Genomic DNA, 13118 nt, shown 5'->3' with positions numbered 1-13118 from the left:
TAGAGCAAGAGTCCAAACCCGTGTGCTTCTCAAGGTAGAGCTGGTTCACATGGTCTTCTTGCCTCCATCCTGCCTCCACCTAGACGGGACCCGAAACAGTTACAAAATGGCAAGCAACAGCCTTTGATAGCTGTAAGCAGCGTGGTGTTGGTCCCTTTCTTTCTTCAGATCTGTTTTCGTTTTATGTGTGTGGGTGTTTTGTTTGCATCTGTTTGTGTACTGTGTAGGTGCAGTACCTATGGAGGGCAGCAGATCCTCGGGAAGTGAACTTATGCATGGTTGGGAGTGTGCCTGCTAGAAACCAAACCCCAGCCCTGTCCACCAGCCCAAGGTTGCCATGGTTGCTGTTTCCCGCCTCCAGCTCCCAAGAGGTGTGGGCCACTACATCTCTCTCTCTCCTCTCTCTCTCTCACAGACACAGACACACAGACACACACACACACTTGCTTTCTCTCTCCCCTCATACTCTGCAACACATTTTATTCCGAAGCCTGAGTCCTAACGCCTTCTCTCCGAATGCTCCCGAAAGAGCGTCTCCTTAAACCACTACCTTCCGTGGACTTGCACCCCGAATCTAGCCTGCAGAAACATCCCCTAGCCTACGGGAAAGTGTGGCTGTTGCCATGGTCCTCAGTAAATAGAAATAGTTGCTCAGAAGTAGGAAATGGACATTTCTTATGAAAAACAAACAAACAAACAAACAAAACTTGATTTATATTTCTTTTTGAAAAGTAGGTCTACATTCCTTCATGCCAATAATTAAAAGCGGCTTTTTTTGGGGGGAGGGGTTGTTGTTTAGGTTTGATTTTGGTTTTTTGAGACAGGGTTTCTCTGTGTAGCCCTGGCTGTGATGGAACTCACTCCGGTAGACTGGGATGCCTCTGCCTCCTGAGTGCTTGGATTAAAGGTGTGTGCCACCACCACTGCCTGGCTAAAGAACCTCTTCTTAATATTCCCTTCACGTTCGTTAATGCCAGTAACACAGAAACCAGCTTTGTGTTTAAAGTAGCATTGAGAGAATTGGCAGTTTTTTAGTGTGTGTGTACGCGTGTGTACACTTGTGCAGGTGCATTTGCTCAGGAATGCATGTGTAGAGGTCAGAGGTCAATGTTCGGTCTTCCGTTGCTCACCACTTCATTTGTTGAAACAAGAAGTCTCACTGAACCTGGGCTTTGCCATCTTAGCTGGGCAGCCTGGGCAGTGCTGGGGTTATAGACAAAAACAAACAAACAACAAAAAAAAAACTAAACTTTTAAATTAAATTGCTTTGTTTGGTTTGATTTTTCAAGCCAGGGTTTCTCTGTGTACCCTTGACTGTCCTAGACTCGCTTTGTAGACCAGGCTGGCCTGGAACTCACAGGGATTCGCCTGCCTCTGCCTCCCGAGTGCTGGGATTAAAGACGTGCACCACCAGAGCCGGGATGCATTATTTTTATGGCATGTGTATGTGTGCATGTGCATGCCCATATAATCCTTTGTCCTCCACCACCCCCATGTGCAACTTGCTGAAAATGGTTCTCTCCTTCCACCATGCGGGTTCCAGGAATTGAACTTGGGTCTTTAAGCTTGGTGGCTGATCCTTTTACCTTCTGGGCCTCCACCCACCCACTCCTCTTTCTTCCTTGACCATGGGTGAGTAGGCCTGGGATTCTCTATGTAGCAGTAAGTGGCCTTGAACTCAAAACAAACCTCCTGCCTCTGGCTCCTAAGTGCTGTAATTATAAACCGAGGTGGTGGCGCACACCTTTAATCCCAGCACTCGAGAGGCAGAGGCAGGCCGATTGCTGTGAGTTCAAAGCCAGCCTGGTCTACAAAGTGAGTCCAGGACAACCAAGGCTACACAGAGAAACCTTGTCTCAAAAAAACACCAAATAAATAAATAAAATAAACTGAGCCACCTTGCCTGGCCTGGTTTCTTTCATGCAGCCCACTTCTCTCAGTGATGTGCCTGGCCACATGCACTTCAGAACATAGCAGTTTTGTTTCTGCATATGATTAGCCTATAAGCAGGCATCTGTTGCTTTGATTTCTTTTGCAATACTGGGGACTGAGCCCAGACCTCACGTGGGACAGGAGGATGGGTGAGTACTCTGCTCCTTCTGAACCCGACATTAGTGTCACTGCCGGTTTTAGGGTTGCTTTGGGTTTTGCTTTTCCTTCAAACAACTCTGAGTTAGAATAAAAAGCTGTTTAACTCAGCAGCTTTATTTTTTTGTTTTTTTATTATTAATTTATTCTTGTTACATCTCAATGTTTATCCCATCCCTTGTATCCTCCCATTCCTCCCCCCCTAACTCAGCAGCTTTAATTCATCCGCTGAATTAAAAATTATCTACCTGTTCATTTTTGTTGCACAGGGATTGAACCTAGGGCCCTTTAAAAAAAAAAAAAAAAAAAGCTAGGCATATGCTCTACCATCAACCCATACTCCATAGTCCTGACCAAAAGCATTTTAATTTTCTGATGTCAAAGGAAAAAATTACAATAGGCACAGTGGTGCACACCTTTAATCCCAGCACTCAGGAGGCAGAGGCAGACAGATCTCTGTACATTCCAGACTAGCCTGGTCTACAAAGAGATTTCAGTGATATCCAGGCCTTCACAGAGAAACCCTGTCTCAGAAAAAAAAAAAAAAATTTAGAATTAGCCCAGCTAAACCCAGGCTGGACTCAAGCTTGCTAAACATTTGACAATGAACTTAAATTTCTCATCCTCCTGCTTCTGCCTCCCAATTTCTGGCATTTCAGACATGCACCACCACACCCAGTTTATGGGATGCAGGGAATCAAATTCAGGAATGGACTTAGAATGTTTTCTAAACACTCAAGGAATTCCCCAATATTTTTGTTGTTGTTTTGTTTTTTGAAACAGGACTTCTCTGTGTAGCTGTGGCTGTCCTGGACTCAACTTTGTAGACCAGGCTGGCCTTGAACTCACAGTAATCTGCTTGCCTCGGCCTCCCGAGTGCTGGGATTAAAGGAATTACCCAATATTACAGCAGGGAAGAGACCTTGAAAAAGGTCTGATTCGCCAGGCGTTGGTGGCGCATGCCTTTAGTCCCAGCTCTCAGGAGGCAGAGGCTGGCAGATCTCTGTAAGTTTGAGGTCAGCCTGGTCTACAAAGTGAGTCCGGGATAGCCAAGGCTACACAGAGGGAAATCCTGTCTCAAAAAAAAAAAAAAAAAAAAAAAAGGTCTGATTCAATCACCCATTTATTTTTTTTAATTACTTAAAAAAATTTTTTTTTGTTTTGTTTTTCCGAGACAAAGTTTCTCTGTGTAGCCTTGGCTGTCCTGGACTCGCTTTGTAGAGCAGGCTGGCCTCGAACTCAATGATCCGCCTGCCTCTGCCTCCCAAGTGCTGGGATTAAAGGTGTGCGCCACCATGCCCAACTTACTTTTATTTATTTTTTTTTCCAACTTACTTTTAAATTTTATATATATGAGTGCTGTATCTGCTTGTACAGAAGAGGGCACTAGATCACATTATAGATGGTTGTGAGCCACCATGCAGTTGCTGGGAATTGAACTCAGGACCTCTGGAAATGCAGACAGTGCTCTTAACCGCTGAGCCATCCCTCCAGCCCTCAATCACCCATTTTCTTTCAGAAGAGCTTTCACTCAGGCCAAGTACATGCACATACTTACATTAAGCTGAACTAGGGGAGGTGAGCCATCACTAGAGACCAAGTCATGAAAACCAAGCCCAAAATCCCCTTAAGCAAGGACAGCAGAAGATAAAAACGGACCAAGTCCTTTGGAGAGCTAAGGAGAGAATTAAAGTCCAGCATGGGTATGTGTGCCTACAATCTAAGCACATGGGAGGCTGAGAAGGGAGGGTTGACAAGAGTTCTAGGCCAAAGACAGGCAGTGGTGGTGCACGCCTTTAATCCCAGCACTCGGGAGGCAGAGGCAGGTGGATCACTGTGAGTTCGAGGCCAGCCTGGTCTACAAAGTGAGTCCAGGACAGCCAGGGCTAAAACAGAGAAACCCTGTCTCAAAAAACAGAGAGTTCCTGGCCAGCCTGGCTTACAAGCAAGACCCAGTCTCCAAAAAATTATATATTAAGAAAAAAGCCAAGCAAGAAGAGGCACAGCTTTATGAGCCACCAGCCACCACCCCCACCCCTTCTCGAAAACAAACAAATAAATCCCAGCTCTTGGGAGGCAGAGGCAGGTGGATCGATGTGAGTTGGAGGCCAGCCTGGTCTATAAAGCTAGTCTAGGACAGCCAAGGCTACACAGAGAAACCCTGTCTCGAAAAACCAAAACAAATAAACAAACAAACAAACAAAAGACCAGAAGTTGTACTGTTAATGTCTTAACAAACAGCAGAGTCTTTGTTTTCTCCTAATGGCATAAGAAATATCCCTTCCACCTTTCCAACTAGAAGACTTTACAACACTGTACACTGATGCTTACTCTTGCCTTCCAACCAGTCCCATTCTTGACTTCTCCAATAACCAACCAAGTCCTAGGCAGACATGAAAGTGTCTTGTGTTGGCCACCAGGGGGAGGCAATGAGACTAGCTGGTGACTAGGTTCTTTCTTTTTTCTTTCTTTCTTTCTTCTTCTTCTTCTTCTTTTTTTTTTTTTTTTTTTTTTTTTTTTTTTTTTTTTTTTACATTTTTCAAGACAAAGTTTCTCTGTGTAGCCTTGGCTGTCCTGGACTCACTCTGTAGACGAGGCTGGCCTCGAACTCACAGCGATCCGCCTGCCTCTGCCTCCCGAGTGTTGGGATTAAAGGCCTGCGTCACATCATCGCTGCCTAGTTTACTTTTCTTTTTAAGATGAAGCTTTCATGTGGTGTCCTTCAATCTTTTTTGTTTGTTTTTGTTTTTGTTTTTGTTTTTTTGAGACAGGATTTCTCTGTGTTAGCCTTGGCTGTCCTAGGCTCACTTTGTAGACCAGGCTGGCCTCGAACTCACAGTGATCCTCCTGCCTCTGCCTCCCGAGTGCTGAGATTAGAGGTGTGCGCCACCGCACCCCAGTGGTGTCCTTCAACCTTACAGCTCCGTCTCTCTTTCTTCTCACCCTTCCACAGAATCCCATGAACTCAGCCTATTCTTTGGCTGTGGGTCCCTGCATATGTTTGGGTTCCATCAGCTGCTGGATGAAGGCTCTCAGAAGACACATACGCTATACTCCTGTCTTTAATCTACCAGCCCTAGGGTAATCTACCAGCCCTAGGGTGGCAGAGGCAGGCAGATCTCTGTGTATTCAAGGTTCAGAAAAGCAAGCCAATGGGAGACAGGGAGTGTATTTGTTTATTCTTATTCAGGGGTGTAGTTGTGCTTTTTTCCTATTGGCTGGGGTTGGGTTTCATAATCTTACACATATTGGCCAGTCTCGAAGATGATGAGCATTTTATGGAGATGGCTTCAAGTGTGGCAAACCAGCCTACAGGGACAATGAACCTGGGCCCATGGCGGCTCACCGAGACTGAAATACCATGGACTGAGCCTAGACACCACACACACACACACACACACACACACACACACACACACATTTAGCAAATGTACAACGTGATGCACATGCAGGTCTTTCCCCCCACCCCACCCCCCCGAGACAGGGCCTCTCTGTGTAGCCTTGGCTGTCCTGGACTTGCTTTTTAGACCAGGCTGGCCTCGAACTCACCGCGATCTTCCTGCCTCTGCCTCCCGAGTGCTGGGATTAAAGGTGTGTGCCACCATGCCTGGCCACATGCAGGTCTTATAACGATGGGAGTAGGGGCCATCTCTGAATCTGCTGGCTGCCACCGGATCCCTTTTCCCTAGCTGGTTTGCCTTAGGAGGCCCCATTGGGAGAGCGTGAGTTTAGTCCTGCTGTGACTTGAAGTACAGGCTTGAGTCCATACCCCTTGGGGCCTCCCCCTCTCTAAGAAGAAAAAGAGGGAGACTGGGAGGAAGGGCCCTGAGGGTGGTACTGAAAGTAAAGAGAGTCTGGGATCAGGCTGTAAAGTGATTAAATAGCCAGGCGTGGAGGCGCACGCCTATAATCCCAGCACTCGGGAGGCAGAGGCAGGCGGATCACTGTGAGTTCGAGGCCAGCCTGGTCTACAAAGTGAGTCCAGGATGGCCAAGGCTACACAGAGAAACCCTGTCTCGGAAAAATAAATAAATAAAATAAAGTGATTAAATACATAAATGGAGAAGAAAAAAAAAGAGAGAGAGAGATTCAGTTTTCAGGTCAGGGTCATAGCCAGCTGTTTCCTCCACAACACTCAGGAAACTATTAGCCTCACTCTTCAGCCCTGGCTCACCTCAAATCTGAAATTCTCTTGCCTCGGCATCCCAAGAAGCTGGGTGGCAGCAGAGTGACACTGTGCCTCGCACTCTCTGGATGTCTACATCGGTGGCACTGGGCAGTGGCCTCTTTGTGCCTCACTTTCCTTGTGGATAACAATAAAACTCACCTCACTAGGTAGTTCTAAAGACCAAGCTAGTATTTCTAATGCTCTTCAAACAGTACTTGGTTCAAATAAGTACCATACTGTCGAGGAAGAAGGGGGGAAGAGGTGGCTCAGCGTTGACACACTTGCCCAAGTCTCTGGGTTCGATCCTCAGCAACCCAAAATAAAGACAACGATGATGATGCTAGAAATGGTACAAACACTAAATAAAACGTTTGGAACGCCTGGCACATAACAGCAGCTTGTGAACATTTAGCTCCCTTTCACTTTATTGCCGAATGTAAAGGGTATATTTTTTCCTAGGGCACAAATTCTAGATTGTCAAGACTGAGAAGAGTATTCATTCAGGACGAAGGGGTGGGGGCTGGGGGTGGGAGCTGGGGGTGGGGAGCCCAGTTGGGGTAAGAGGGGGATAGGGGGAGGTGTGAAAAAGTAAAAGACAAAAGAAAGAACTGGAAGCTGAGCAGTAGTGTCTTTAATCCTAGCACTTGAGAGGCAGAGACAGAGGCAGAAGGATCTCTCTGTGTTCGAGGCCAGCCTAGTCTACAGATCCAGTTCCAGTCGGGACTACACAGAGAAATCCTGTCTTGAAAAAAATAATAAAATGGGGGTGGGGGGTGCGGGATTGGAAGCAGATGGGAGTCATCCATGGAGTCTTAGGGTTATTTCAGACATGAAAAACAAACTTCTCTTTCTGAAATGACTCTTCAGACAAAGGAAGAAAAATGAAGAGATTTGGCGGGGTGGTGCCTAAAGACGCTTGCTATCTAAGAGACTGCGTTAGGTATGGAAACCGGCAAGGGCGGGAAATGAGCGTCAGTTAGCACCAGGGACAGAGAAGTGATGTACTACCGAGCCTATGGTTCGTGAGGGTGAGAGGCTGGTGTCTTGGAACGCCATTGAGGAAGGCAGAGAGGTGGCCCCTGTGTAGACCCAGGATTTTAGGGAGCCCGCACTAGGGGGCGGCGATCTAGGGCCAGCACCCAGCTTCCAAGCTTCCTTACCCGCGGTTGCTACTGCCCCGGCTGGCCCAGGCTGGGCGGCTCCGATCTCCTGCAATCATCCTAGCCGGCCCACTCCTTCTCTGAGCAAGGAGCCATGCCCCCATTGGCTGCCACACTCCGGGTACGGCGACCCCCAACCTGCGCCCCTCCTAACCTCGGGTCCGCCCGGCCCTCATTTTTGTATTTAGGGCCTCCCAGGCTTTCGATTGGCCCCTGCAGCAGGCGGCCATGCCCCCTCGGTCGGGAATCTGCTTAACCGTCGCCGCGCCCACAGAGGGTAGCGTCAAGGTTGTCCCTGGAGACGCGGAGGACGCTCGGGCTAGGGCGCCCAGCGCGAGGAGCTGGGTGACCGCTGGCCTCCGCTGGACCCCGCCCCAACCCTCCCAGCCCGCATCCCTGAGGGGGGTCTCCCCCGGGTCTGGACGTTTGGGCACTCCCCCTTATATAGGCGCGGGCCTAACGCTGCAGTCCAAAGTTTCTGCTCTTTTTAGGTCAGAGGCAAAAGAGGTCTACTTTGGTTTTAGATTCTCTAGAGCCGGTGTTTATCCCAGATGCTCGATGAGAGAGCAGTGGACTGAAAGAATGAAATCAGTAGAATACAAATCAGGCATATGTATACCTGTGAGGGCCATAGGTTTTCCGAGGGGTTGGCTTCTTTCGCAGTACAGTGAGTATTGCAAACCTATAATGAGCTGTTCAAGCTTATTGAATCATGACGTCGCCTCCAGAATTTGGAGGGTCATGTTTTACAATGAGCTGACCAGTGAAAAGAAGGCTGCCCACAGCGACGGAGGAGTCTGTAAGACTTAGGCAGGAGGCGGGGGTCTCTCAGCAATCATTTGATTGTATTTATGGTGGTAAACCTTGGTAGTGACTGGATTCAAACTGTTTTCATTTCCTTCTATCTTACCTTTCTGGGGTTTTTGTTTTGTTTTGTTTTTCAAGACAGGGTCTCTGTGTAGCCTTGGCTGTCCTGGACTCGCTTTGTAGACCACGCTGGTCTTGAACTCACAGCAATCTACCTGCTTCTGTCTCCCAAGTGCTAGGATTAAAAGGCATGCACCACCACGCCCGGCTCTATCTTACTTTTGTTATTGTTGCTTTGGTTTGGTTTTTTGAAACCAGATTTCTCTGTGTAGCCCTGGCTGTCATGGAACGAACTCACGCTATAGACCAGGCTGGCCTTGAACTCAGAGCTCCACCTGCCTCAGCCTCCTGGGTGCTGGGATTAAAGGCAGGACAAAGGCCAAAACAAACAAATTTCACCAATGAAACCTGAGGCCAAGAGGAGATAAGGCCTCACATCCCCACTTCTGGTTGACTTTATCTGCCTTGTGTTAGCCCGTGAGCCTTGCCCGTGAATGTCATGTGAAGGGTGCTAGGAGGCCCCACTAACTCCTAACTGCCTCCTAACAGACAGGACCGTCACCAAATCTGACTATAGTTCTGTCCCCAAAAGATGCTTTCTGCCATTGCCCAGAGAGGAAAGGTTCCAAGCAACAAAAGTTTTGTTTTATTTTTGTTTGTTTGGTGTGATTTTGGGTTTGGTTTTTTGTTTTTTGTTTTTTTTTTTTTTTTAAGACAGGGCTTCTCTGTGCAGCCTTGTCTATCTTGGACTTGCTTTGTAGACCAGGCTGGCCTGGAACTCCAAGAGATCCACTTGCCTCTGCCTCCCAGAGTGCTGGCATTATAGGCATGTGCCACTGTGCCGGCCAAAGGCAAAGTTTATTAAGTCAGAAACAACTGGCAGGGCAGTGGTGGTACACGCCTTTCATCCCAGCACTTGGGGAAGCAGAGGCAGGTAGATCTCTGTGAGTTCTAGGCTACCAGAACTAGTCTGCAGAGTGTGTTCTTGAACAGGCAGAGCTACACAGAAAAACCCTGTCTCTGAAAACAAAGGGAAAAAAAGAAAAAGAAGAGGAGCGGTGGTGGCACACGCCTTTAATACCATCACTCGGGAGGCAGAGGCAGACAGGTCTCTGTGAGTTCGAGGCCAGCCTGGTCTACAAAGCAAGGCCACAACAGCCAAGGCTACACAGAGAGACCCTGTCTAGAAAAATAAATAGAGAAAAGAACAAAACCCCACTAACATAGCATAAAATCATTTCAAAGTGAAAATGTTTGAGCTATACTACATGCACAAAGAAGTTATATCAGAAATTCTCTTTTCTGAATAAATTAGCCTCCATAAACCTGAGATGGCTGACTCTATCAGAGAACTTTGTTCTAGGGTACCCTAGAAAAAGTGTTGAGACAAGGCTTCACCCCCTCCCCTTAAGGAAATAGAGTTTCTCTGTGTAGCCTTGGTTGTCCTGGAACTCACTCTATAGACCAGGCTGGCCTCAAACTCAGTGATCCACCTGCCTCTGCCTCCCAAATGCCGGGACTGAGGGTGTGCCCCACCGCTGCCCAGCAATGAGGTGTACCTTACCTAATGGTGGTAACTTGGTGTGCAGTGCCCTGGGTTTGGTCGTTAAGCCACCAGAGGTGCTGGGGTTGCGACAGCTACCAATAACCCTTCACTCCCAGCTAGATGGGGAGCTAGGCTCCCAAGCTGGTAGCCGAAGTTGGAGGTTTGCTTCTTACCTGCTAATCTACACAAGCAGGAGGCTAGAGGCAAAGATTTAACTTGGCCTTGAGGACAGTGACAGCCTGTGACCTGGTGTTTACGTTCATCTTGGAGCGAATAAAGAGATCAAGGTAAAATCAACATCGTCTGTTATGCTTCAGGAAACCTCTATAATATGGTGGCGCACACCTTTAATCATGGCACGCTGGAGGCAGAGGCAGGTGGATCGCTGTGAGTTCGAAGCCAGCCTGGTCTACAGAGTCCAGGACAGCCAGGGCTGTTTACACAGAGAAACCCTGTCTGCAAAAACCAAAAGAAAAAAAGAAAGAAACCTCTATAACACACACACACACACACACACACACACACACACACACACACACACACACCACCCTTTCCTTTCTCCTGTCTCCTCTCTAATGTCCTACAGGCCCGTATGATGACCGCTGTCACTTGACCACCCAGCAGTTGTTTTCCCTAAGACCAATTGCTCCAGCTCCCTTCTCCCCCGCCAGCCATCTTTCTTTGGTCTTTGACCAATCTGTTCTTCTGGGCAGTGGCTTTGGTTTCCCAGAAATGGTATCCCACCTACCCACACCCACCCCACCACACCACACCCTGCCCCTCCCCACCCCTCTGGAGTCCAGCGATCTTGTGGTGGAACTGAAGAAGAAGATACAGGAGGGAACAGCCAATGTTTACAGAAAATCTCCATAAAATCCCTGATAACTGGTTATTTGCAAGAGAATTGTCAGCAATGGGAGCTACTAGGCCAATGTCTGGCACGGCTGTCCTTTCAGGGCGATGACAGAAATAAGCAAGGTGGAGCTACCCCAACTGTAGGCCAAAGCAGGCTTCAACAGTCAGCCATAACCACAGGCCGGAGACCAAGGGCCAAGGAGTCAGAGAAATTGGTGACCTGTGCTAGGTAGGTAAACCAGAGACCAGAAAACCAGCCGGATGCAGTGTCGCAGGCCTATAAAACTAGAAACCTGGTTTGGGAGTCCAATATCCTGGATTATGTAGAAAACTCAAGGCCAGCTATAGGCTACAGAGGGAGATGCTGACTCGAAGACAAGAAGAAAAAAAAAAGCAGATATTGGTTTTATGTACCTGTCATCCGAGCACTCAGAACATACAAATAGAAGAACTGCTGAAAGTTTGAGGCCAGCCTGGGCTACATAGTGAGTTCTAAACTAGCCTGAATAATAGAGTGAGACCCAAAATATACTTTTTTTGGGGGGAGGGGGAAGGAGGTTTGAGATAGGGTCTCTCTGTGTAGCCTTAGCTGTCCTGGACTCACTTTGTAGACCAGACTGGCCTGGCACTCACAACGATCCTCATGCCTCTGCCTCCCGAGTGCTGGCATTAAAGGCTCTCAGCCATGACTCCTGGCTCAAAATATACTTTCATGCGTTGCACTCGAGACTGTTCCCTGTGATTTCCCCAAATGTGGGAACCTTGACTGCACATAGTGGGAGACTGCATGCACCATTCCCCTTGGAGAAGAAAGTAAAGAAATAAATAAATCAGGAAAGGAGAGACAGAATGAAACAAGAGAGGGATGAAGGAAGAGAAGAAGAAAAGGACAAGAGGCCTGGAGATGCAGCTTACCTGGGAGAGTGCTCGCCTACCCTCACCTACCCTCAGAAACAGGATGTGATGCCGGATGTGGTAGCACACGCCTTTAATCCCAGCACTCCGGAGGCAGAGGCAGGTGGATTGCTGTGAGTTTGAGGCCAGCCTGGTCCACAAAGTGAGTCTAGGACAGCCAAGGCTACACAGAGAAACCCTGTCTCGAAAAAAGAAAGAAAGAGGGTGTGTGGGGCACTCCTGTAATCACAGAAGCAGGGTAATCAGAGCTTCGAAGGCATCCTGAGGTGTGAGAGGTTGAAACAGAGTGTCAGAGGGTCTTTCCAGCTGTCAAAATATTTGGACTGGGTCCCACCTGAGAACTGCAAATTAGGGATGTCGGGGGAGGGGAGGGGGCCGCGGCAGGCAAGAGCAGGTCCCAAGCTTCCTCCATTGCACCTACCTGGCTCAATTAAACACAGTGGAACAACAAAGAACCTTGGAAACTTCATTTGCAGCTGACATACAGGCTCTTTCCCATGCTTGGAATCCTTTCCAGTAATCCATTAGGGGAAAAAAAAGATCTCTATTCTGATGCCCAAATCAAAGTCCATCCCTGGCAACTCTTTCTTCCCGGATGGTCAAAATAAAGCCACTCTACTCAAGGCACACGGGAGAAGAGATAAGGGTGGGAGGGAGCTGAAACTCTGCATACAGTAGATGTATTTCTTTAAGTCTGTTGTTGCTGCTGTTATTATTATTATTATCATTATTATTATTATTTCAAGACAGGGCTTCTCTGGATAGCCCTAGCTGCCCTGGACTAGCTTTGTAGACCAGGCTGGCCTTGAACTCACAGAGATCCAACTGCCTCTAAGTCTGTCATTCTTTTTTTTCCTTTTCCAAGATTTATTTATTAATTTACGTATACAGTGTTCTGTCTGCATGTATACATGTATGCACGCCAGAAGACGGCACCAGATCTCTCACTATAGATGGTTGCAAGCCTCCATGTGGTTGCTGGGAATTGAACTCAGGACCTCTGGAAGAGCACATAGTGCTCTTAACCTCTGAGCCATCTCTCCAGCCCCAAGTCTGTCCACTCTTGTGAGGCTGTCGTAGGAATGTGTGCAACTGGGCTGGGGCATGTCCCTGTAGCACAAGTGTACGTTCAGACTCCCAGCACCCATGTAGATAGCCAGTCACGGTGTAGGATGTGCCTGTAACCCTAACACTGGGAGGCAGAGACAGCAGGGAGTCCAGAGCTTGATGCATAGCTCGTCTTCTCAGACGTGTGAGTGGGAGATTCAGTTACAGAGCCTCTCACTAGCCAGGCGGAGGGCTGTGATAACATGGATTTTCTCCTCAGAGATTTGCCCAACTTGGTCCTGAGGTCAGACATATCAGTTACTTTTTTTTTTTTTTTTTTTTTTTTTTTTTTTTTTGGTTTTTCGAGACAGGGTCTCTCTGTGTAGCCTTGGCTGTCCTGGATCCACTTTGTAGACCAGGCTGGCCTCGAACTCACGGCGATCCACCTGCTTCTGCCTCCCGAGTGCTGGGA

General features: G+C 48.0%; 1 protein-coding gene across 1 annotated transcript in view; it reads right to left on the bottom strand.

The window, feature by feature from the left end:
* Positions 1-7460, bottom strand: part of Ttll6 (tubulin tyrosine ligase like 6) — a 42199-nt gene extending 34739 nt beyond the window's left edge. The window contains exon 1 of the mRNA XM_051158382.1: positions 7417-7460. The gene's annotated coding sequence lies outside the window, so the exon portion shown is untranslated. The remainder of the gene's footprint in view (positions 1-7416) is intronic.
* Between the last annotated feature and the right edge of the window lie 5658 nt (positions 7461-13118).

Source organism: Acomys russatus, chromosome 16 (genome assembly GCF_903995435.1).
Source record: "Acomys russatus chromosome 16, mAcoRus1.1, whole genome shotgun sequence".
NCBI lineage: Eukaryota > Metazoa > Chordata > Mammalia > Rodentia > Muridae > Acomys > Acomys russatus.
The sequence above is the reverse complement of the archived record's forward strand: the minus strand, read 5'-3'. Positions and strand labels throughout refer to the sequence as shown.